We start from the raw sequence: 27,905 nt of genomic DNA, 5'->3' as shown, positions 1-27,905 counted from the left end.
GGGAATTTTGGATTATGCAATCTTTAATTCTGTTTTGCTTACTGTTTTGATTATCACCTTTTATTTTCTTTACTCTAGACACTTTTGTCCATAGCATAACTTCAAATCTATAGCAAAAATACAGAATAGTGTAATCAGCCATCTCTGTCAGGTGACAGAGATGGCTGATTACACTGTTCTGTATCATTGGTTAGGATTTCAAGTGACATTTTGTGTGCAATTAACCAAGGATAGCTTTTGTCACTAACCAAGTTAATACCCCACTCCTGTATTTAGTACAGTTTTCTGAACATACCAGTTATGTACCGTACACCTCCATACAAACACTACTGTTGGGTGTTGTAAGGTTTCTTTTAAACCTTTAGCCTGCTAAATTTCTGAAATGGACTGGTCCACCATTCAGTGGGCAGTAACACATTATTTGAAGGGTAGATCACTGAAAATTTACTCACTGAATAGCAAACAGTGCAGACCATGATCAGCCTGTACATATGTGCAGGCTGATCTTGGTCTGCACTGGTTGCAAAGGCAAAATCACTTGCTGTGAGCAGGCTAAAGGTGAAGGATATGGCTTTTAAATTGTGACTTTTCCTGCTATATCTCTGTCCTTATTTTTATCTTAATGCTCCCCATTCTGTATATTAAATTTAAAGTATACTTAATCTTACATAATTATATGATACACATGTGCTATTTTGGAAATAGATTTTACTTTTGCGTGTTTTGTTGGCAGATAAAACACAGTTATGAGTTATGCATTGTAATGTAATCACAAAGGTGAAAGACCTGAGTAATTCATTACCACACATCTGAACAAAAAAACATGTTGTATTTGCCAGCAAAGTACACAAAACTATAATCTATTTTCATTCTAACATGTTCAGATAACACCAGGAAGGGATACTTACCTGGAATAAAAAACAAGTGAGTAAACCAGAATAGCCAAAAGTAGGTCATTTTGCTAAACATGTTCTAATCGACAAGACAGTACATGGTAAAATCCTTTTTTGTTTATATGAAAGAAAATCGTAAAAGCGTTAGAATTCTCTATTTTTTACGCTTGGCATCTCCTTTCAATCTATCCTTCTTTGATGCAGCTGTAGAATTTGCAAATAAGGACATAATTGATACTGGTTATCACTGACCTTTTGCAGTACTTACTTGAAAGCTCAGAAGCAGCTGAAACCATGTAATTAATAGTCTTAGTGGGCTTTTATCTGATTATTGTGGGTAAGAGCTAATTCTTATTGAATTGAATGTTCTTAAAATAGTTCCTGATAATGCTGAAAACATGAACTTAGGCCATATACATCTGTGTATTTAACATCACAGTTGAAGGCAACAGTTCTTCAGTGCTTCCAATTTTAGAACATTTCTCTTACTTTTTATTATGTCCCATTTGAAGCAAATGGTATATTGTTTTGTGCATTGTCTAGCTTGTTAAACCATTTGGTTTCTGATTAATATCTAGAGAATGCTAATGGGCCTTCTGTAGTGAAATTGCATCGGATGATTGCTTGTGGTCCATGGATACACCCTTTTGTTTTCAGTAGGTCAAAGGTCAGATTGAATCGGTATTTCCTTTTTTGCAGGGGATTGTTTTAAGCTCACCTGTCACATAGTGACAAGATGAGCTTTTGTGATCACCTGTCGTCAGTCTTCTGTGCGTCAGTGCGTCCATCAACAGTTTCTTGTCTGCACGATAGTGGTTTCATTTATGATTTTATTTTAACCAAACTTGCACACAACTTATATCACCATAAAATCTCAGTTCCTTTCTTCAACCGGCCAGGTCCCATTATGGGTTCCAGAGTTATGGCCCCTGAAAGGGCCAAAATTAGCTATTTTGACCTTGTCTGCACAATAGCAGCTTTATTTATGATTTGATTTTTACCAAACTTGCACACAACTTGTATCACTACAAGATATTGGTTCCTTTCTTGAACCGGTCAGATTCCATTATGGGTTCCAGAGTTATGGCCGCTGAAAGGGCCAGAATTAGCTATTTTGACCTTGTCTGCACAATAGCAGCTTCATTTATGATTTTGTTTTAACCAAACTTGCACACAACTTGTATCACCATAAGATCTTGGTTTCTTTCTTGAACTGGCCAGATTCCGTTATGGGTTACAGAGTGATGGCCCCTGAAAGGGCCAGAATTAGCTATTTTGACCTTGTCTGCACAATAGCAGCCTCATTTATAATTTGAATTTAATCAAACTTGCACACAACTTGTGTCACCATAAGATCTCGGTTCCTTGCTTGAACTGGCCAGATCCAATAATGGGTTCCAGAGTTATGGCCCCTGAAAGGGCCAAAATTAGCTATTATGACCTTGCCTACATAATAGCAGCTTCATTTATGATTTGATTTTAACCAAACTTGCACACAACTTGTACCACCACAAGATATTGGCTCCTTTCTTGAACAGGCTAGATCCCATCATGGGTTCTATAGTAATGGCCCCTGATAGGGGGGTGGGGCTTGTTTTTCCTATATGGCTATATAGAAAACTTTGAAAATCTTCTTCTCAAAAGCTACAGGTCCGTTTTCAAAATAATTTTACACAAGTTTGCCTTGGATGACCTTCTACCAAATTCCTTGAGATAATTTTGATCCTTCTAAAAACATGGCAGCCTGCAGGAGACACTCATTATCCCTATATGGCCATATAGAAAACTTTAAAATTAAATCTTCTTGTATGAAACTTCAGGTCTGATTTGAGAATGATTTTATTTGAAGTTACTTTAAGAAAATTTCAACTATATTTTCTCATAATTCTTTTGATTGATCTTTATTATGATCTTTTGACCTTGAAGACTTGTCCTTAAGTGCAGTGATAACAGGTGAGCCATATAGCGCCATCATGACCCTCTTGTTTAGGTTGCATACCACTGTCACGTCACCAAGTTGCCTCTGACAGGCTATCATGGGGGCATATGTAGATTTTATTTGATGTACTCTTGATCATATCAGCCATTACCAGTTTCCTTTCTCCTGCTAAAGTGAAAATAGTGCGGTATCCTAATGAGAAAATGGTGTGAGCATTCTGTGGCCAATAACTTTATTATATTGTCCATTTAGATTCCATCAGCCCCCAAATGGTTAGAGTAACTGAAGATCATGCTTGATTAACAAAGGTCATTAAATCTATTGAAATGGAAGAACGATATTTTGCAGGATGATGTTCCCTGATGTTGCCGCATAAAGTGAACATACTGAAGTCATGTGTATAGGGGGGGCTGCAAGCTGTGCTCACAAAGGACATTGAGACAGGGTGGCTACAAAAGACACACAAAGGTCCTATAGTGAGAAAGACTGCAAGTGTGCCCACAGAGAGGCTGCAAGTGAGCAGCAGTGAGCAAAGAGGTCATGGAGTCAATTTCACTGCTAGTGAGCAGGAATTGTGGAATCTGTAAATGTGCTTATGGAGCACATACAGCTTGATTGGTAATTATTTTTAACTCAGTTATCTGCAAAAAAGTAGAGCTATTGCACTTGCACATTTCTCTGCCTCCACAAGTTGGTAAAATTTTTGTATGTAAGCTTATATGTCAGGGGTTGTCTAGTAGTTAAGGTGTCGGCTGCTCAACTCGGGGTCGTGGCTACGAGCCTTGCTGGGGTCACGGCCATGACTTCTCATATTACACCAGTACTGGTTTTTCAAGGAGGTGGACTTGAGAGTGAAGCTTTCATCACAATCTAGCTAAAAAAATTAGTATTAGCTAAACTATGTGACAGTAAACACATGTGGAAATTGATTGAAACTTCACACACTTGTTTAAAGTAACATTGAAATTGATGCACTGGTATCGCATAAACATTATTGCTTCAACAATTCTCCTATCCCAGGTTTGTAGCATCCTTGTATGGACATTTCTTAAGTTTGTTCAAAAAGTTCTGCTTGAACCATTTTAAGGGGCTGTTGGTGAGTTAAAACGAAAAAAAACATTTTAACAACTTCTTCTCATAAAACACTTGATGGATCTGTCTTTACTTTGTAAGAACCTCTCTCAAGTTTGTTCAAATGTTTCTGCTTAACCATTTTAAGCAGCAGGCCTGGATCCAGAAGTATTTGATTGTAGGGGAGCACCAGTTTGAAACTAAGGCGTCACCAGCGAGGCACAATCAGCACAGAGTTGTGGTAGATATGGGAGAGGCCCACAACTCATGTTAGTGGGAGTCAGGGGGTCATCCCCTGGAAAGTTTTTAGCCCACCACCGTCTGTCAGTCCGTCTGTCCTTCCGTTAACAATTTCTCATTATCGCATCTCCTCAGAAACTACCAGGGGGATTTTGACTAAACTTTGTCAGAATGATGTATTGGTGCCCTTGTTGTGTCCCTCTGAAAATCAGACTGGTTCAACAATTTTTTAGTAAGTTATGGCCCTTTGTTTATTTCTATAATTTACATAGATTTATATAGGGAAAAACTTGGAAAATCTTCTTGTCCAAAACCACAGAGCCTAGGGTTTGATATTTGGTATGAAGCATCATCTAGTGGTCCTCTACCAAGATGATTCAAATTATTTCCCTGGGGTCTAATATGGCCCCGTCCCGGGGGTCACATGGTTTATATAGGCTTATATAGGGAAAAACTTTGAAAAACCTCTTGTCTAAAACCACAGGGCCTAGGGCTTTGATATTTTGTATGTGACATCATCTAGTGGTCTTCTACTAAGATTGTTCAAATTATCCCCCTAGGGTCAAATATGGCCCCGCCCTGGGGGTCACATAGTTTACATAGACTTATATAGGGAAAAACTTTGAAAATCTTCTTGTCCAAACCACAAAGCCTAGGACTTTGATATTTATAATGTAGCATCATCTAGTGGTTCTCTACCAGGTTTGTTAAAATTACCCCGCCAGGGTCAAATATGGCCCCGCCCAGGGGGTCACATGGTTCATATAGACTTATATAGGGAAAAGCTTTTAAAAACTTCTTGTCAGTAACCTACAACATTCAAATTTGGACCACATGTATGGTTTTGAGTGGCAAGATGAACCTTGACATGAGTTGACCTTGATTTTGACCTAGTGACCTACTTTCACATTTCTGTAGCTACAACTTTCAAATTTGGACCACATGCATAGTTTTGTGCACCGAAAAAACTTTGACCTTGACATTGACCTAGTGACCTACTTTCACATTTTTGAAGGTACAAGCTTCAAATTTGGACCACATGCATAGTTTTGTGTTCCGAAATGAAATTTGACCTTGATTTTGACCTAGTGACCTACTTTAACATTTCTCAAGCTACAGCCTTCAAATTTGGATCACATGCATGGTTTTATGTACTGAAACAAACTTTGACCTTTACATTGACCTAGTGACCTACTTTCACATTTTTGAAGGTACAGGCTTCAAATTTGGACCACATGCATAGTTCTGTATTCCGAAATAAAATTTGACCTTGATTTTGACCTAGTGACCTACTTTCACATTTCTCAAGCTACAGCCTTCAAATTTGGACCACATGCATGGTTTTGTGTATCGGAACAAACTTTGACCTTTACATTGACCTAGTGACCTTCTTTCACACTTTTGAAGATACAGGCTTCAAATTTGGACCACATGCATAGTTTTATATTCCGAAATAAAATTTGACCTTGACATTGACCTAGTGACCTACTTTCACATTTTTGAAGGTACAGGCTTCATATTTGGACCACATGCATAGATTTGTGTTCTGAAGTGAAATTTGACCTTGATTTTGACCTAGTGACCTACTTTCACATTTCTGTAGCTACAGCCTTCAAATTTGGACTACTTTCATAGTTTTGTGTGCTGAAATAAACTTTGACCTTAAGATTGACCTAGTGACCTACTTTCAAATTTCTCAAACTACAGCCTTCAAACTTGATGCACATGCATAGTTTTGTGTACAAAGAACTTTGTCCTTGAAATTGATCTAGTGACCTACTTTCACATTTCTCAAGCTACAGCTTTCGAATTTGGACCATATGCACAGTGTTGTGTACGGAAATGAAATTTGACCTTGAGCTAGTCAGTAAGTTGAAATTTGGAACACTCAAAAATGGCACATTGATGGGCCCCAAGATCACTCTGTGATCTCTTGTTAAAATATAGACATGAAATGATGTCCTCCTATGCATTTTTATGTCTCTTCCCCCCCTCCCCACCCCCACCCCCACTCCTCTTGGGGAGACATAATTATTGTTTTTGCCCTGTCCATCCATACATCACACTTCATTTCAAATCAATAACTGGAGAACCATTGACCTAGAACCTTCAAACTTCATAGGGTGGCAGGACTTATGGAGTAGAAACCCCTATTGCTTTTGGGGTCACTCCTTCAAAGATCAAGGTCACAGGGGCCTGAACATGGAAAACCATTTCCAATCAATACCTTGAGAACCAGTTGACCCAGAATGTTGAAACTTCATAAGATGATTGGTCATGCAGAGTAGATGACCCCTATTGGTTTTGGGGTTACTCTATTAAAGGTCAATGTCACAGGGGCCTGAACATGGAAAACAATTTCCGATCAATAACTTGACAACCACTTGACCCAGAATGTTGAAACTTCATAGGATAATTGGACATGCAGAGTAGACGACCCCTATTGTTTTTGGGATCACTCTATTAAAGGTCAAGGTCACAGAGGCCTGAACACGGAAAACCATTTACGGTCAGTAACTTGAGAACCACTTGACTCAGAATGTTGAAACTTCATAGGATGATTGGACATGGAAAGTAGATGACCCCTATTGGTTTTGGGGTCACATTATTAAAGGTCAAGGTCGCAGCAGACAACATGGAAATTCATTGCCGGTCAGTAATTTGAGAACCACTTGACCCAGAATGTTGAAACTTTATAGGGTGATAAGACTTACAGAGTAGATGACCCCTATTGTTTTTGGTGTTACTTTATAAAAGGTCATGGTCACAACGAACAGAACATGGAAATCCATTTTCAGTCAATAACTTAAGAACCATTTGTCCTAGAACCTTCAAATTTCATAGGGTGATAGGAGTTACAGAGTAGATGAACCCTATTGTTATCAAAATTCAAGGTCACAGGGGGCTGAACATAACTCTTTTCAATCAATAACTTGAGAACCACTTGACCCAGAATGTTGAAACTATATAGGATGATTGGACATGGAGAGTAGATGGCCCCTACTGATTTTGGGGTCACTCGACCAAAGGTAAAGGTCACAGGGGCCTGAATGTGGAATGTGAAAGCTCGGAATTTTGAAACCTTGTGAAATAATTGAACATGCCAAATAGATAATGTCAGTGTCGCTTTGAGTTTTGCTCCTGTTCCCTGTTGACTTCCTGCCTATATGACTATGCATTGGGGGAGACATGCGCTTTTCTACAAAAGCATCTTTGTTTTTATCTACATTTTGAGGTATGGGAAGGGGTACTACAGTCAGTCTAGGGGGCTGAGGGGGTCTCAACCTGGACAGTTTTGAAATATAGCTATAAAATGGTGGCCTCTGGTCTAAAAGTTGAAAAATTCTTGAAATGGCTTCTTCTCATAAACTACTTGATGGATATTCATCAGACTTGGTCCAACACAGCATCACATGGACAATTTATATGGTTCTGCTTGAAAGCTTATATGGTTATGTAGTTATGGCTTATAAAGTAATAAAAACTTTAGTTGCAGCTTCTCGTGAAAAACATGGTTGATAGTAATATTGTGTGGACTTTTTAATGATTTTGCTTGAACCGTTTTGAAAGGCTGCAAGAACTAACAGTGGAAAAACCTTTTAATAACTTCTTCTTTTGAAACACTTTTTGAATCCTCACGAAACTTTGTCTGGATCTCTCTCAGGTTTGTTAAGATGGTTTCTGTTTAACCCCATTTAGTGGCTGCCAGAGTTAAAAAATAACTAGATGGAATTTTACCAAACTTTGCATATAGCATTCTTGCATGGACCTTTTCAATGTTTTTCAAATGGCTCAACTTGACACATTTTTATGCCCCCCTTTGAAGAAGGAGGGGTATATTGTTCTGCAGATGTTGGTCTGTCTGTCGGTAGTTCGGTATGTTAGACCAATCTGTTTCTGGATGATAACTCAAGAACGTATAGGCCTAGGATCATGAAAGTTGATAGGGAGGTTGGTCATCACCAGCAGATGACCCCTATTGATTTTGAGATCAGTAATTCCAAGGTCAAGGTCACAGTGACCCAGAACAGTTAAACGGTTTCTGGATGATAATCCAAGAACCCTTGGGACTAGGCTCATGTAAGTTGATAGGGAGGTTAGTCATGACCAGCAGATGACCCCTAATGATTTTGAGGTCAGTAGGTCAAAGATGAAGGTCACAGTCAATCTGAACAGTTAAACGGTTGCCAGATGATAACTCAAGAACCCTTGGGCCAAGGATCATGAAAGTTGATAAAGAGGTTGGTCATCAACAGCAGATTACCCCTATTGATTTTGAGTTCAGTTGGTCAAAGGTTGAGGTTATTGTGACTAGGAACAGTAAAACGGTTTCTGGACGATATTTCAAGAATGCTTGGGCCTAGGATCAGGAATATTGATAGGGAGGTTGGTCATGACCAGAAGATGACACCTATAGATTTTGAGGTCATTAGGTGAAAGTTCAAGGATACACATTGGCCAGGAACCGTTGAACAATTTCCGGACAATAACTCAAGAACGCTTGGGCCAAGGATTATGAAGGTTTATAGAGAGGTTAATCATGACCAGCAGATGACCCCTTTTCATTTTGAGGTCAGTAGGTCAAAGGTCAAGGTTTAAGTGACCCAGAACAGTTAAACCGTTTTTAGACGATTACTTAAGAAGGCTTGGGCCTAGAATGACAAAGCTTGATAGGGAGATTGGACATGACTAGTAGATGACCCCTATAGATTTTGAGGTCAGTAGGCCAAAGGCCAAGGCCACATTGACAAAGTCAAGGTCACTTTGACCCTGAACAGTTCAACCCTTTTCCGATGATAACTTGAAAACGCTTGGGCCTTGGATCACGAAACTTGATAGCGAGGTTGATCATGACCAGGCCATCCTTAAAAAATTGTTTGTTTGCAGTAACGCGACCGACTCACGAAAATCGCCGCGACTCAAACAATTTTTTAACCCAAAACTTGGATTTTTTTTTTATCGGTGCCATGTTTTTATACTTTCCTGTTTCGTTATTTCTTTTGGGTAACTATTTGTATTTGTATTTATAAGTTTTCCTAGACAGTGTTCGTTGTGGTTCAACTACATGAATGATCGATATGACCGATAAGAAACAAAATATGTGAATGTTACGCTTTCTGTATACCGCTAATTAACAAGTGACACAAATACGATAATAGGCTGCTCTTCTATGCATTATTTATCAATTAACTTTTACACATTGATCAATAAATACCTTTGGCAATGACGGACATTATTGTACCAAATACAAACCGCGAGAAGCCCACGTGTCAGTCGGCGCGTGGCATGATTGACATCTGCCAGAAGCTGATTAATATACCAAGCTCCGCCTACTGCCATACTTCCGCTTATGGCGGCGAACAATATTCGAATTCACCGGAATTTTGATTGACAAGGGGCAGTTCTTTCGAACTCGAGACGCATAAAAGAAAATTTCCTCGGGTCAAGCCGACGCACGGGAAATTTTTTTGTGTGGATCAAATACGAGTTTTTCTCGATAAGTGCGAGTGAAAACCCAGAACCTCGGGTCTACCGAACGCCCTGCCGATTTCCTGATATACTACAAAAATTCATGCAAAAAGTTGTTTAAAAAATTCCACATGGACAAATCGTGGTACATAGTGTGATCTGTGCAATACTGCAGGCGTATTTAACCGAGTTTTAGATTTGTAAAATAATGATTTTTCTCGTACGTAAAACATCTGGGATAGATAAATTCTTGGATATCTTTCTGTCATAATTTCTCAAACAATTTTGCAAACAAATAATAATTTTAGTTTCGATCTTTTGTCGTTGCATAATCTTTTTAATCTGCTCCGAGGATAAAACTACAGTGACACTGCACAAGTCACTTGGAAAGAGCACAATAAACGTCAAAAATATTAGACAAACAAAATTTTCTTACCTGAAAATTTATTTATAAAAGTTAAACATCCTTTCAATGCAATGACTAAAACCAGCGAAAGAAATCCATAATGTTTACATTTCTAGATTTTCCTATTTGCATGAAATTAAATTTCCATGGGTCCACTTTTTCCTATTTTTCAAAACCCAGACTTTAGAAACATAGTTATTATTACTGAAACTTTCTGTGACTTAAATAATGTAACTGAAATTCATGCAAATTTTTGACACCTGCCATCAGAAACTGGGTTTAATCTGTTTGACAACTGTTTCTTTTAATGTGTGCCGACAGTAGCAGATCAAAGAAGACATGTATTATGTGTGATGTCATAGTGATGTCACTGCTATTGACATGTATTTGATTCAAGAAGTGACTGTGAAATGCTTTTATGGGTTTTTGTGTTTTGACTTTGAGTGCATTAACACTGGAAGCTTGATTTATTTTTTGCTGATATAGAATTAACCTAGCTTTTTTTAATTGTATTCATATTCAGATTAGGCTTTTCTTGGTTAAGGCAATCATTGCAAGAGAGAAAAAAACTTTAAGTTCCAGTTTAATCACATTAGATTCACAAGGATAAGAAATTAGGTTTACATTGATAAGTATATTTAGTTCCATTTTCAACTTGCATGTCATGGCGCTATTAAAAATCTTTCCGCGTTTCCCTAAAATCACTCCACCTCTCCCTAAAATCTCTCCACTTCTCCATAATCTTAGCTGAGGAAGAAATGACTTCTCCCTAAAATATTAACATTGCTTAAGCCCTGAGTAAACAATGTAAAACAATTAAGTATTGTCTTAAATTTACATGATACATAGGCTTTGAAAGAGTGCGGGTGCTAGTAATCAGACTCAGGTCTACAGGGTATTAAAATATCAAAGATTTTGCTATGTACTTCAATGCTGAATCCTAAGGAATGTAATGTTTTTTTTATTACCCTAGCCAGTGCAAGGACATTCAAAAGGTCTGGCCAATTTTTTTTGTTTAATATATTGATAATCTTAAATTTTTAAGTTCATATGGAGATAATAAGCTCTGTTTCTGACTGGTGTCAGGCTATTTGTTGTTTTTATTGTTATTAAAAAGGTGATATTACTAGTAATATTAGTATTCATACTATGTGAAAACTACCACCCTTGCAGATATGTTACAATCAAGTTAGCATTCTACAGAGAAGTGTTAGTACCCAGAAGGTGTACATACCAGAGGGTTAAAAAGAAAATGCAGGTGTTGTACAATTAGCATACAAAAAAAAAGAAAAAAAAAAAAAACGAAAAAAAAAAAAAATCCCTACCTACCTACTCACACTAAAAATTCTGGGTCGCGTTACTGCAAACAAACAATTTTTTAAGGATGGCCCCAGCAGATGACCCATCTTGATTCTGAGGTCGATAGGTCAAAGGTCAAGGTCATATTGAACCAGAACAATAGAACTTTTGAACAAATAATTTCTGTTTCTTGTGTAATTAATGAGTGCATCAAGGGGGGCATTTCGTGTTCTACAAGCTCTTGTTTTTGTGTGTTATACCTCTTTTATAAACTTAATAATATTACAGCTGCATTTGAACTTGTGTTCTCAACTCCTGCAATTTCAGTGCAATTTATATGTGACTTAGTATACATCATTACATGTAAGATGAAGCAGTCATGTGCATACTGTTGGGACTATCATGTTTAGCTGGTCTTTTTGAAGAATAGACAGAGTTGCTGCATCCATTTGTTGGCGTCTGCATTATGCTCTAAAGGATCTTCTTTTAGATATCTTAAACTATCACAACAGCAGTTTTTAAGGGGCATGTGGAGGCTGTACAAAGTCTCTCCTTACTTGGACATAGTGTTGTTGTATTTTCTGGACTTAGTGTTGTTGTATTTTCTGATCCCTTGCCTGGATCGTAGTCTATTCAGACTTAGGACAAAAGAATTTTGCTCAGGTTGATGCTACATATGAGGAGTGAGAGACATTGCACATTTCATTACCTCTCATAGACAGACTCTGTCTGCTCGTATTTTGCTTGGTTACATTGTTTGCTTCTAGAGGATCTTCTTATAGACTTTTTAGTTCCCTACTGGTTCACCAGAGGGCAGTAAAGGAATGCCCTCCGTCTGTCCATCCTTCTGCAAATCTAGATCATGTAATTACTCAAAAAGTATTTAAGCTAGGTTCATAAAACTTGGTATCTTTATAGAAATATAATATTATATAGCAATATGTAGATAATGCACGTACATGACTTATGCTTGTAGATCAAAAGTCAGGGTCACTATTGAAGGTCAAGTAAAAATTGTTTCCGCTCCATAATTTTTATATGCATTGATGGATTATCTTCATGTTGCAAAGAAACGTTCCCCATGATAAGACAATGTGTCAACACATGATTTATGTTTGTCGGTTAAAGGTCAGTGTCACTGTTTATGGTCAAGTGAAAATTTGTTCCGTAGCTTTTAATAGAACTGAAGGATATTTTTATTACTACACAGAAATGTTTCCCATGATTAGGCTATTTGTCGTGCACATGACCAATGGTTGTCGGTCAAAGGTCAAGGTCACTATTGAAGGTCAAGTAAAAATTTGTTTCTGCTTCATAGTAACTTTTATGTGCATTGATGGATTATTTAAATACTGCAATCAAATGTTCCCCATGATGAGACAATGTGTCATGTACATGATTTATGCTTGTAGGTCAAGGTCACTATTGAAGTTTAAGTAAAAATAGTTTTTTTTTCTTATCTCTTAAATGCCTTGAAGCAGTTTTAGTCTTAACACTGTTACCAACAACCACAATGGATGAACACTAACAAAGTTTTATACATACTCGGTCACTCGTTTACAATATTACGACTTGTATTCAACAACTCCTAAAGTTTCCATCCAGTTCAAATGAAACTTCGTATAACCATCAGTATGACAACAGAAAGTGGACAAGCTTATATTTTGGGAGCTTAATGTCTGATTATTTTATCTTGAATTAACCCCTTTAAGCTGTATATAATATTCTTTCAATTATCATAAGAGGGGCATATGTCATACAATATTGACATCATTTAGAGATGGTACTTAAAAATTCAAATTGCATCTGATATTTCTTTCTGTTGAAAAATTAATACCGGAGTGCCTCAATTGTATAATGGTTTAACTTTCATACTTCATTTTTCATGCTGAAAGGCAATATTTAATCCGAAAAATTTGGTCCTACTTGGAAATGTGAAGCCAGTGACAGATAACTCTTCTAGGACTATCATGTTATCTGAACAAGGTATGCACAGATTCGGATGTGTTTCCCAAAAGTATAGTTTTCTTCAAGATCTATGAATAAATTTTCAAACACAAAATTTGTGCATTATCTTTTTATTTTTCAAACGACCTTATTCAAAGACAATTTATTTTATTTATTACTGCAGATAATTTACAGGTATGGTATGATCGTAGGAAAGAAAACACTTTTCGTGAGAAAAAATTATAAAATTTAATAGACTATATGAAAATTACGACATCGAATCCATCAATATTTTACAAAATTCGTTTGCCAAGAATAATCAAGGCCTAAAAATGTATGAGTTAAAAACAGAGCGATATAAAAATGTATATCCTATCTGATGGTCACACCAAAACCATACCAAAAACTGTGCCGAAAGAAGTTATTTCACTTTTATGACACGCACCTTGTGTTTACAAATGTACCTAATTTGCATATTGACCGGGGCGTGCAGAAACACATTTACCTTGTGGAATCTACCGTTATAGAAACTTCTGTTAATATAATGCAGACATTCTTTAGTATAAATAAAATGGTTGTGTTAGTTAAAAAGAAATGACAAACACCTTTGTTCAGCTAATCCATCAAAACAACAATAACTATGTCGCTGTCAAAAGTTCCCGTATTTACTGCACGGTGCTATGTTAAAATATTGCTAGCGTGAGATAAGCGATATGCACTTCAATTTTGCACTTGATTTGTTGTTGTTGTCATTGAATACGTAGCCTTAAGTACTATCTCTACATCATTTTTGTTTGGCTTTTGTTTGATTAGAATGATATAGTTGTGTACAACATCCTATTTACTTTTGATGATTTCCCTTCCAGTTTTCCCCAAGATTTAACTTAGTGCTTAGCATTAATGTTTTTCTTTCTCTAAACTGTACTCAGATATTGAATATCTGTTCATCCTGCTATTTAAATGAAGTGGTTTTTGGAGAAATGGGCTTTTATCAAAAGCAGTTTCATGTTCATATCTGGATGTTTGATTTTGATGTAGTTAATGCTAAGTATCTGTGGCCTTGACTTTGAATTTGTCATTTAGAGCAATGGAACTCAGTTGAGCAATTTTTAGCCATCATGGCTCTCTTGTTTGTTATTTTGATTTATTATGTTACAAACATACATTCTACAAGACATGAGATATGATTAATATTGCATTTCCAGGCAGAAATTTTGGAAAGGAGACATGAACTGATGTAAATGATAGCGTATTAGAGTAGATTGAGATAAATTTGCTGTTAGAAATCCTTATCTTTTTACAGAAAAAGTAATGAAATTTCCATTTAATGTTGTGTTATCTAAGCATAAGCAGACAAGCAGCAATATCATATATAATTTGAAATGATTTCAATACTATTGATTAGTTTTTGGATGTATACAGTTGGGAGAGGTAGAGGGGCTTTGTAGAGGGTTGGTTACTACAGCATGCTCTTAACTGTTACTCTGTTAAATTCTAAAATATGGACCTACCCATCATTCAATAGACCAGTTTCTCGGGATTTCTCGCCAAATCTCGTTTTTTCAAAACGAGGCGCAGACTGCCGGGTCAGAACTAAGTGATAATGATAATGAAGAGATAGGATGTTGCTTTACAAAATAATTTACCATTCCTACATAAAGGTCATTGTTCTTGAGTTCCTTTAAAGTCAATAAAAAAGAAATCTTAAATGTAAATTTTTTAATTTGGTTACAGTTGATAGATCTAAATTACGTAAGTGCGACACAGTGCTCTGACATTCAGATCACTGCTATTTTTCAAAATAGGTAGTTGATATTCAAATCTTTAATCCCACTATTCTTTAGATTAATTTAAATACTAATAAGATTTTACGAGGAAATACTTGTGCTCAGTTTTGTTTATACCAGATTTGCAGTAAATTACTATTGCTCTAGTTACCCTCGATTTCTGGAACCAGGTTTCGGGTTTCTGGCATTTAATTTTAACTCAGTGATTGGAATCTGAATTTAAAGTAAAATTAAGTTGAAATATCACTTTTCAGTAAATGCAAAGACATAGGATTATATATACATAGCTTTTCAACCGATATGTCCATTTTATTCGGCAAGGAAGAACTATGGCATTGGGTTTATTCTCAACTGATCCCCTCACTTAAGCTGACATTACTATTCACTTTTTAGTCACCTGTCACATAGTGACAAGGTTAGCTTTTGTGATCACCCTTCGTCCATCGTCAGTCCATGCGTCCGTGTGTCAACTATTTCTTGTCTGCACGATAGAGGTTTCATTTATGATTTTATTTTAACCAAACTTGCACACAACTTGTATCACCATAAGGTCTCGGTTCCTTGCTTGAACTGGCCAGATCCCATTATGGGTTCCAGAGTTATGGCCCCTGAAAGGGCCAAAATTAGCTATTTTGACCTTGTCTGCACAATAGCAGCTTTATTTATGATTTGATTTTTACTAAACTTGCACACAACTTGTATTACCATAAGATCTTGGTTCCTTTCTTGAACTGGCCAGATTCCATTATGGGTTTCAGAATGATGGCCCCTGAAAGGGCCAGAATTAGCTATTTTGACCTTGTCTGCACAATAACAGCTTCATTTATGATTTGATTTTAACCAAACTTGCACACAACTTGTATCACCACAAGATCTTGGTTCCTTTCTCGAACTGGCCAGATTCCTTCATGGGTTCCAGAGTGATGGCCTCTGAAAGGGCCAGAATTAGCTATTTTGACCTTGTCTGCACAATAGCAGCTTCATTTATGATTTGATTTTAACCAAACTTGCACACAACTTGTATCACCACAAGATCATGGTTCCTTTCTTGAACTGGCCAGATTCCATCATGGGTCCTAGAGTTATGGCCCCTTAAAGGTCCAAAATTTGCTATTTTGGCTTCATTTATGGTTTGATTGGATACAAACTTTCAAAATATCTTCAACAACAATAAATCTTGGATTCCATGACGAATCTGTCAGATCCAATCATTGGTTCCAGAGTTATTTTATATCTGATTACCTCCCCTAATTGTAATCAAAATGGATTTATATCAGTAAGGACTTATAGGACTTATTTGAAATTTCATTATTGTCATTAGTTGGACTGAGACAATCAGGGTAGATAACTATGGACAGCTTTAATGTCAAATTACCGCCGATTATTTCAAATTAAAATGGGTATATCTCCGTATCTAATGAAGGTACTGATCTGAAATTTCATTTATGTCAACAGATGGACTTGGACAACCAGTGAAGATACATATTGACTGAATTTGTGACAAATTACCTCCCTTTATTTTTTTATCTAAATGAATACACCTTAGCAGCTTCTAATGACAGGGCACACAATTGGCCGTTTTTGGGGCCGAATATGTGCCCCTTCCCCTCATAAAATAATATGTTTTTTTCCCCTTCTAAGAAGAAAATTCCCCTGATAATAGGTTGTTTGACACAACTAGATATGAACTCTCTTTCAAGTTATATTATAGTGCCTGAAAGGAAGGTTACTGCTGCAATATAGTTAATAACTGTTAAAAGGAGTAACATATATATGGCGTAAAAGTTCCCCTTTTTGTCTTAAAACGACAAAAAATTCCCCTTCCTTAGCGTATGGGTACCTGTCCCCAAAAGTTGTCTAGTGCCCTGAATGAGCTTGGTTTGAAACTTTATTTATGTCTTCCATGGTAAGAAATAGTCATATTAGATAACTCTTGATTGAACATTTATCAATATGAATACTTTACTAATATATTGTTGTATAGGCTTGTACTCTGTATCTTCTACATGCATATACCAATGCATGATTACCATCACCTGATTTTGATAAAAATGGATTTATCTCGGTAAATATTTATAGAACTCATTTGAAATTTCATTATTGTCTTTAGTTGGACTGAGGCATATCATTTTGAGCAATGGTACTCAGGTGAGTGATACAGGGCCATCATGACCCTCTTGTATACAGTTGTAATTAAAGTATTGTTGTGCCTTGGTGGTTAGTCTACATTTTGTCAATTCTTTGTATCAGTCATGTGAAAATGTAAAAGAAAGAAAGTTTTATTTTGCATAATTGCAAAATATTCTAGGTTGTCGGCAATCTAAATGCAAGCAGTTATCTGACTATATATAGCGCCATACGGAAACTTTGACACCCTAAAATATAACAGATCGAAAGAACTTTACCAGTTTCTGTTTTATGTGATCTTGTATCCATTTGAAAAGTGGTATGATTTTGATTAACAGCAATGTTACTGTGTTTCCCGCCAATCCAAATAGTTTTAGGCTTGCCTTGAGTTTTTTATTCGAAATTTTAAAGTTGATAATTTGATATTCTATTAGTATATTACAATTTTCTAAGTGCAGATGCATCTAAACATAGCTTTTACCACATGCTGGTTCTTTTATACACTGTGTAACTTTTCTTCTACAAACGCATCGCCTAGACTCGCTTAATCGCCTTATTGACTTTTACTATTTAGTTATTATAATTATTTACAAATGAAAGTACTTTCAAAAGAGGCATACATCTGGAGACATTTTCCTGCTTTAAATAAATACTTGCAAATTGATCACAGTAATCAGAAAACCAACCTGATGTCAATCAAGAAGGACCGTCCCACATGCTGTCAAGATCTTTATCATATACGGGCACAAAAAGAGAATTAATTGAATCATTATGTATGTAATACCAAATTACGTTATAGAGCGCTGATTGACTTTAATCAAACCAAATCTTCTCATTGTTTGTATTAGCTCCTCAGTGCGAGTTTTAAGCTTTTAATTTCACTTGCAACGTAATAAGGATAATATAATGAATTTCATTATGGAACCAACCGACAGGAAATGTGTGAAGAAGTCTTTTAAAAATAAAATAAAGAATAAAATTCAATTTTATCCGATATTTTATTAGAAAGAACTATTATTACGAAATATCAATATCTCCGCCCAGCAGTCTGTGCCTCGTTTTGGATAACAATATGCAGATAACTCTGCATGTAACCACGGAATGGAAAAAGGGTCTATTTTGGCAGTACCATTTATTAATCAAAATGGTGTTCACTGAAAATTTACTGACTGAATAGCGAACAGTCTGCACAGGTCACATAGGCAGAATCACTTGCTGCCAGCAGGCTTAAGGTTAGATCAGTAACAGAAGTGGTCCAATTTTGCCTTAATGGGATTCTATTTATTCATTCAATAAATGTTCATTTTTATGTACTCCAGAAGCTGATGTGAAAAATTGAGTTTGGTCTTTGTTGTTCATGCGTTTCTTACGCTTCAGTTTTCAGTTTTCTTCATTGCCATTTCCACTTTACAGAAATGATTCTTGTTGGGGCCTCTATGGTTAAGGTTGTATCACTATTGGTTTAAAACCTTGCTTGAGGTGTAAAATTCTTTTATGTGAGGAAATATCAGTCTGGCTTATGAAAGGTTGTTAGTTTTTACCGGTGTAGCCACCCATGCATTAAATAATGTCCAGAGGGGCTGTAGAGGTCCTGCTGCACTGTCTAAAATATGGAAAATCCACCATACGAGCTAAATTGTGTCAGAGTGACTTAAAACCAAACAAAAGTGAAAACAAAAGTTCCATGTTCCTTTACCAAATAAGCCGACCTGCTTAGCTCAATAGGGAGAATGCAGATCTACAGATCGCGGGGTTGGGAGTTCGATCCATGGGCGAGGCATATGTTCTCCATGATGATTTGATAGAAGACATTGTGTCTGAAATCATTCGTCCTCCACCTCTGCTTCATACGGGGAAGTTGGCAGTTACTTGTGTAGAACAGGTTTGTACTGGTTCAGAATCCAGGAACAACTGCCTGCCTTTACATAACTGAAATACTGTTGAAAAACAACATTAAACCCAAAACAAACAAATTTACCAAAAAAGGTGAAATAGGTTGTTTCCTACTATGGTTTGCATCACAGTCAAAAGGAGAGCTTTTAAAAATCTTCTGTCCTGAAATCAGCAATGGTAAAGCAATAAGATTTCAAAGAAAAGATATGATTCTTTGCTGATAAAGGAAAAATGCTGTTTGATTTGTAATAAATATGGCAGCCATTTGATAAGTGACTTGGAAGACATTCATCAAATGTAGTCAGCAGAAATTGGTAAATGTTCTTATTATCTATGAAAAATGATGACTCACATGTTTTCATTATGCCTGCAATAAAAAATTGAAAATGATGAAAAACAGCATTTGTGTTATAATTAGATTGAAGGATTTTCAGCTGAATCCCTTAAGAATCATAAGAAGATTTTGGCAAATAAAATTTCATGAAGTGTTTTATGCAGCCTTAAAGGGGAAGGCAGAACTTTATTGTGGAAGCAACTACTGCATAATACTGAAAGAAATTTAAGAATTCAAGCTACATACTAAATATTGAAGCCATTCCCATTATTCTGTGATGGCATCAAGGGAAGTGATTTCTGAAAATAATCATGTCCTTGTCTGTTTTGCAAAGCAGAAAAAGTAACATCATTCTATAGTGATTTTATTTTTGCAGGGCTAAGGTAGAGTTTTGAAAATTCTATGGCTTGCCACCAAGAATTAGTATTTGAAGCATATTATTATAACAACTTGGAATTCGGTTGTCTTGTATTTTTCTTAAATATCTGTATTAATGAACAAAATTGTAGAGATATTCTAAAATATTTAATGATGATATTGAAAGAAAGTTTGTTTCTCTTGATTTATCAGAGAAAATTCCTTAAGATGTTTCAGTGGGCAATTTGTAGTGATCTAATTAGAGCTAATATCAGGGTGCTTGTGAAGTTAATGAACACCTTGTATGACATAAACTTCTCCTTGGCTGTGTTTGAAGTTTATTATAGCAGATTCTAATTAATGACTGTCTTAATGTCTCTAATACCTGTTATATTTTACGGAGTATTTTATAGGAAGATTATGAGTGTCTCTTATGAAGGATGTTAGGATGACATTTGTGTGTCAAGAACCCTCATGCACTATATGAGCCGCACCATGAGAAAACCAACAGTGCTTTTGCAACCAGCATGGATCCAGACCAGCCTGCGCATCCGCACAGTCTGGTCAGGATCCATGCTGTTCGCTTTCAAAGCCTATTGCAATTAGAGAAACCGTTAGCGAACAGCATGGATCGTGACCAGACTGCGTGGATGCGCAGGCTGGTCTGTATCCATGCTAGTCGCAAACGCACTATGTTGGTTTTCTCATGGCGCGGCTCATATGTGAATGACTTTGTTCCATCTGTCCCATTCCTTCCTGTCCTGCACTGTTTGCCTTTTATATCTTTAGAAACCATACAGATATAATTTTGAAACTTGAAACAGGTTTTTGGGTTCTTGAGCTAACTTCACATACAAGGGCCCGTAACTCTGACTTTCATTTTTAGCTCATCTGATTTTTTGAAAAAAAATGATGAGTTATTGTCATCACTTGAGCGGTTGTCGGCGTCGGCGTCGGCGTCGGTGTCGGCGTCGGCGTCGGCGTCGGCGTTGCCTGGTTAAGTTTTATGTTTAGGTCAGCTTTTCTCCTAAACTATCAAAGCTATTGCTTTGAATCTTGGAATACTTGTTCACCATCATAAGCTGACCCTGTATAGCAAGAAACATAACTCCATCTTGCTTTTTGCAAGATTTATGGCCCCTTTTGTACTTAGAAAATATCAGATTTCTTGGTTAAGTTTTATGTTTAGGTCAACTTTTCTCCCAAACTGTCAAAGCTATTGCTTTGAAACTTGGAATACTTGTTCACCATCATAAGCTGACCCTGTACAGCAAGAAACATAACTCCATCTTGCTTTTTGCAAGAATTATTGCCCCTTTTGGACTTAGAAAATCAGTTTTCTTGGTTAAGTTTTATGTTTAGGTCAGCTTTTATCCTAAACTATCAAAGCTATTGCTTTAAAACTTGCAACACTTGTTCACCATCATAAGCTGACCCTGTACAGCAAGAAACATAACTCCATCCTGCTTTTTGCAAGATTTATGGCCCCTTTTGGACTTAGAAAATATCAGATTTCTTGGTTAAGTTTTATGTTTAGGTCAACTTTTTCTCTTAAACTATCAAAGCTATTGCTTTGAAACTTGCAACACTTGTTCACCATCATAAGCTGACCCTGTACAGCAAGCAACATAACTCCATCCTGCTTTTTTCAATAATTATTGCCCCTTTTGGACTTAGAAAATCATTTTCTTGGTTGAGTATTATGTTTAAGGCAACTTTTCTCATAAACTATCAAAGCTATTGCTTTAAAACTTGCAACAGTTTTTCACAATCATAAGTGGACACTGTACATCAAGAAACATAACTCTATCCTGCTTTTTGCAAGAATGATGGCCCTTTTTAGACTTAGAAAATCATGGGTAGGACAATATTTCTATTATACAAAAAAAATCAGATGAGCGTCAGCACCCGCAAGGCGGTGCTCTTGTTAATTTACAAAATCATTTCCCTTTTTATTTGAAAAATGTACCAAAGTACACTTTCTTCAGTATTTCTTAAAAACCATTCATATATTTGAAAGCATTTCACATAAAATCGTAATGCAAGTTTGCAGAACATGTTCCTCTGCCTTGTATCTTGACAAAGTTACTCCCCATTTTGACTTAGAAAATGTGGCAAAATCGTTTTTTTATATCTCTGAAATCAATAAAGTTACTGCATTAGAACTTAAGAATAGATTACAATGATCAAAAATTCACATTGTGACTTTTGATTTGATGAAGTTATTTCCCTTTCTGCACTTGGAAAATGTCCTGAAACATTGGAAACTGGGGTTATGCAAGTTTACTTGTAAAAGTAACTGTTATAACTATTCATTTTATTTTGACAACATTATTGCTCTTTTAGACTTTGAAAACATGACAACATTATTGCTCTTTTAGACTTTGAAAACATGACAGAGTTATTGTTTTCATTACCTAGATCTGAAATTTCTAAATGTTTTACGTTTGTGCACTGACTGCTATTTTTTATTTGTTTTTACAAAATCGTCTCCCTTTCAGTATATTCTACTCAGTTTTACATTTCAAACATTTAAGAGTATAAAATTCAGTCTAGGGAATTCTAACGTAACTTGATATAATTATTTATACATGTCAATAAGTAGAATTGTAAAGCCCAATTACCATAATTCTGTCACTCTTTTTGTACAGTTATGAACATTTAGGGCAATAACTTTGACGCCAGGGAAGGAAATTTAATGTTATTATGTCTCCCCCAGGAGATATATTGTTTTTGCCCTGTCCGTCCGTCCGTCCTTCCGTCCTTCCGTCCGTCCGTCCGTACGTCACACTTCATTTCCGAGCAATAACTGGAGAACCATTTGACCTAGAACCTTCAAACTTCATAGGGTTGTAGGGCTGCTGGAGTAGACGACCCCTATTGTTTTTGCGGTCACTCTGTCAAAGGTTAAGGTCACAGGGGCCTGAACATTGAAAACCATTTCTGATCAATAACTAGAGAACCACTTGATCCAGAATGTTGAAACTTCATAGGATGATTGGTCATGAAGAGTAGACGACCCCTATTGATTTTGGGGTCACTCCGTCAAAGGTCAAGGTCACAGGGGCCTAAACATGGAAAACCATTTCCGATCAATAACTAGAGAACCACTTGACCCAGAATGTTGAAACTTCATAGGATGATTGTACATGCAAAGTAGATGACCCCTATCGATTTTGGGGTCACTCCATTAAAGGTCAAGGTCACAGGGGCCTGAACATTGAAAACCATTTCCGGTCAGTAACTTGAGAACCACTTGACCCAGAATGATGAAACTTAATAGGATGATTGCTAATGCAGAGTAGATGACCCCTAACGATTTTAGGGTCACTCTGTTAAAGGTCAAGGCCATAGGGGCCTGAACATGGAAAACCATTTCCACTCAATAACTTGAGAACCTCTCGACCCGGAATGTTGAAACTTCATAGGATGATTGTTCATGCAGAGTAAATGACCCTTATTGTTTTTGGGGTCACTCCATTAAAGGTCAAGGTCACAGGGGCCTGAACATTGATAACCAGTTCCGATCAATAACTTGAGAACCACTTGACCCAGAATGTTGAAACTTCATAGGATGATTGAACATGCAGAGTAGATGACCCCTATTGATTTTGGGGTCAGTCTATTGAAGGTCAAGGTCACAGTGGCCTGTTCATGTAAAATCATTTTTTGGAAATAACTTGAGAACCACTTGACCTACAATGTTGAAACTTAATAGGATGATTGGACATGCAGAGTAGATGACCCCTATTTATTTTGAGGTCACTTGATCAAAGGTCAAGGTCACAGGAGCCTGAACAGTGACTTGAGAACCACTAGGCCAAGAGTGTTGAAACTTAGTGGGATGACTGGACATGCCAAGTAGATGATCCCTATTGCAGCTAACCATCAGTGTCTCTTTGACTTTCGCTCCTGACCCCTATTGACTTCTTGCCTATAGGACTTTGCATTGGGGGAGACATGCGCTTTTTTACAAAAGCATTTTCTAGTTTTACATAGTAAAGCATGTTAGTAAATGGAAATGGAGAACAGAAGAACCATTACTGTATCATGAATACTTCATTTTTCACATTTTTAGCTTGACTACAAAAAGTATATTGAGAGTTATCCTACTCGCCCTAGCATCGGCCTCTGTCTGCGTCCACATCTTTTTGGTAAGCACCCCTTTTAACAGCTAATGGTGCTGTCCAAATTGAAAGATGGACAAGTTCAGTATAGAAAATTAGCAGGGTAAGAGTTAAGATAAATCATTCTTGTCACTGGTTCATCTTTTGTAATATTACTTACTCTGCTTTCATTTAGATTTAATTTATGTGTTCTATATTATGTAGATGTAGTCCCTATGTAGTAAGGTTCTCTCCAAACAAATTACACATAACAGACCTTTACCGGGGTGATCATGAAAAATACTTCCAGCAGCAGAAGTTTTCAAATGATAGAGGTAATTTTACACTGCAGAAGAGATATTTGGCTTAAGTACCATATTGTCTGAATATTGAGTACTTAATTATCCCCCGCCGATGAAATTGGGAGCGGGGTATTGAAATGGTGTTGTCCGTCTGTGCGTCCATCCGTCCGCAGCCATTTCTCAGTAACTAGCAGGTAGAATTTCATAAAACTTGAAATAGTTTTTAATTTACCATCAATATTTATAATCAACGTGTGAAGTTTTGTACCCTCACCCGGTCACCCCCCGCTGCCCCCCCCCCCCACCCCCCAAAAAAGCATTCATTTTCTATTAAATTGATTTTGACTAATGAAATTATTTGCTTCTTAGTAACATCCTTAACTTTTTGCCGGATATATTTTTTACCATTCCTCACCACAAACCCTTTCGGCGGGGGATACCAATTCATCGAATTTGCTTGTTAAAATGTTAATAATACGAAATGTATTTACTTATTATCTTATGGTCATATCAATTGAACAATGCGATTTATGTCAGAAAGATGATATGCATTACATTTGACTTGTTTTCTACACTTTTCAGTATTTTTCTGTACTCAAATACATTTTTGATCTTCTTTGAATGAGGTCTGAGTCATTAGATCAAGTGCTGTTTTATGTTTTTTAATTACCAGGGGTTCGCACCTGTTGTAAAGAAGGTGATTTGTAAGCTTCCCTGGGTCTCTGTTACCGTCCGCAGGTCACTTGCAGCCTCCCTATCTACTTGATCTCAGGAGTCGACTTGTAGCCCCCCCTCCCCACTGCTTGACCTGTGTGTCCAGTAGCATCTGCACCAACTTGCAGCCTCCCCAACTCTATGACCTGTTATGTGTCATCTTGTATCCTCCTCCGCCTCACTTGCTTCCTTCTGAACTCACTATTCTTTAAACGACATCTCCTCTGAACCATGTGATGGAAGTCGATGAAACTTGGCCTGGGTGTACCTTAGGTGGTCTTTTTAAATTGTTCAAATGGTTCTGCTTGATTGCGCATAGGAGCTGCCAGAGCTAAAAATAGAAAAACATAGACAAACAGCACCTCCTTGTAAATCACTAGTACAATTTTGAAGTAATTTCATACAAATATTCCTTGTTTGACCCTCTATCAAGATTGTTCAAATTATTCTGATTTGCCAAAAAAAAACACCATGGTTTCCAGGGTGCAAGTTCACTTTTCCTATATGTATATAGCGGAAATTTTAAAAATCTTCTTGTCAGAAACAGCAGACCCAATTTTAAAATAAAGTTACACAATTTTAATGTTCTTTTGGTGAGCCTGCATGAAGATTGTTCAAATTATTCTGATTCATCTAAAAACATGACTGCCAAGGGGCATGGTCACTTTTCTCTATATTTATATAGTGGAAACTTTAAAAATCTCATTGTCAGAAACTGCTAGCCTGATTTTAAAATGAGTTGACACAAATGTTGCTTTGGTGACGCTTTATGAAGATTAAACAAATTATTCATTTTCATCAAAACACATGGGCACCAGGGTGTGTTGTCACTTTCCCCGTATGCATGAATTGGAAACTTAAAACTTTTCTTGATTGATACATCTAAGTATCCTATGTCATCATTCTCCAAACCTCTTACCCCATTCCTCCCCCCTCACACACATGCACACAAACACGCACGCACCAACTCCATGACTACTGTATCTATGTACATCCTCCTCAACCTTCTTGCAGCCTCTTGGACTCAATGCCCCTAATATGTTCACTTTCTGCCACCACATCAGGGAATATCATCCTGTACTACTGTTCTTCCATCATCAATAGATTTAATGACCTTTGTTAATCAAGCATGATATTCAGTAACTCTCACCATTTGGTGGCTGATGGAATCTAAATGGACAATATAATAAAGATGATCACATCATTTTCTCATTATGTTGCCACAATGTATTGAATTACACTTAAACAGGAGAAATTGTTCAAGGAAGATGGCAGTGCACAACTTGGTTAAGAGTACATCAGATAATAACATTTAATACATAAAAAGTCAATGATCTTGGTCCTTGAAAATGGAAGGGTATTTGCTTTAACTGTGACCATAAATGCACAGATGTACATAGCTGTGCTCATGTTTTAAAGCATTGATTGAAACTATATTAATGACCTTGAATTCAATAAGAATTAGATGTCTTGCCCACAATAATCAGATAAACACAGATTTCACTAGGGCTGTATTAATTAAAGGTTTTCATCAGATATGGAGTTTTCAAGTCAGTAATAAAAAGTTAAGCTATAACCAGTATCAGTTATACTTGCAGATATTTGAAGCTGCATTTGCACTCAGAATAAGATATCAACCATATAAGATATCTTGCTTGCATGTCCATCTTCTCATGACTAGATTTTTGTTTACTATATAGAGACAGTACAGACTTTTTTACAAAACATTGATATGGAGATAAAAAGTTTTGAAATGTATGCAAATATCCATATACTTCTCAATAATAAATACATTTACACAATATTTTGACCAAAATTGCATGATTATGAGTTAATATTTTTACATAAAAGAACGTTTTCTGACAGGCAGAAGTCTGGGTCGAGTGAAAGTGGCAAGCAAACAAATTTCTTATCAAAATAGGCCCAAGTAGATGCCATCTCTGTGCAGTTTATGCAAATGAAATACTGGCTAGCTATTGGTGAAAAATGGTAGTGCATTGTTTAAGGTCTTTGTATGGAGTCCATTCAATCATAAAATAGCAGAATTCCATTTAAGCCAGTGCTAGGGGTCATAAGGGGTGTTGCACTTTTCATTACCTCTCATGAACATACACAGTTAAAGCAGTTTTGCCATTGTTTTGCTGTTTCTAAATTTTCTTCTCTGAATAGCGCAAAACCAAGTTTTGACTGGTTCACATAGTTATTGCAATCACTATCTATAATTTCAGGCAAAGTCATATTTACTTCTACCTTTTTATATGATTTATTCCACTAGTGCATACACATACCTTGGTAGATTGGATTGGACATGGCAAGTTGGCCTAGACATGATATAAAAGTCTATTTTCTGTGAAATGGTCACACAAAAATCATACAACAAAAGTTGTACTGAAAGCATTTATTCCACTTTTTATGGTATGGACCTTAATTGTGTTTACCTAAAAGTATATTTCTATCGATCACAATTGTTTAAAGTTACAGAAAACAATAATATTACAGGAGTTTATTTCAAGATAATCCTGCATAATAAATACATAAATTTGCATGTTCACATATGCAGCATATACACTTACAACTATTTAGATTATAGATTTGAACTGTCTGAAGATGCATTTATAGCAACTCTCAACGAAATACAACGAAACTGCTACCACAGATTTTGTTTGTTATTGTTCGAAGGTTTCATGTGTTTATTTTAAATTGATATACATGTATCCAGTCTTCGTAAAATGTCCACAGATGTCGGTCATGGACTTTTTTTCAAATGACTGGATGTTGTCTTTACACATTGAACTATAAGGTTTGTTTTTAGCTCACCTGAGCAAGAATTGCTCAAAGGTGAGCTTTTGTGATCATATAGGGTCAAAAACTAGGTCACCATGTCAAATCAAAGGAAAAGTTTGTTATACCTCTAGAGGTCACATTTTTGGCCCAATCTTAATGAAACTTGGTCAGAATGTAACCCTCAATAAAATCTTGGACGAATTTGACATTGGGTCATCTGGGGTCAAAAACTAGGTC

At 36.5% G+C, this 27,905-nt stretch overlaps 1 protein-coding gene across 3 annotated transcripts in view; it reads left to right on the top strand.

Moving 5' to 3' along the window:
- LOC128555512 (SCY1-like protein 2) overlaps positions 1-27,905 on the top strand; it is a 503,011-nt gene that overhangs the window by 3,280 nt on the left and 471,826 nt on the right. For all 3 annotated transcript variants that reach the window (XM_053537940.1, XM_053537941.1, XM_053537939.1), the window contains exon 2: positions 3,181-3,450. The gene's annotated coding sequence lies outside the window, so the exon portion shown is untranslated. The remainder of the gene's footprint in view (positions 1-3,180; positions 3,451-27,905) is intronic.

This window comes from Mercenaria mercenaria, chromosome 3, assembly GCF_021730395.1.
Source record: "Mercenaria mercenaria strain notata chromosome 3, MADL_Memer_1, whole genome shotgun sequence".
Lineage (NCBI taxonomy): Eukaryota > Metazoa > Mollusca > Bivalvia > Venerida > Veneridae > Mercenaria > Mercenaria mercenaria.
This window is presented reverse-complemented; position numbering and strand designations above follow the sequence as displayed.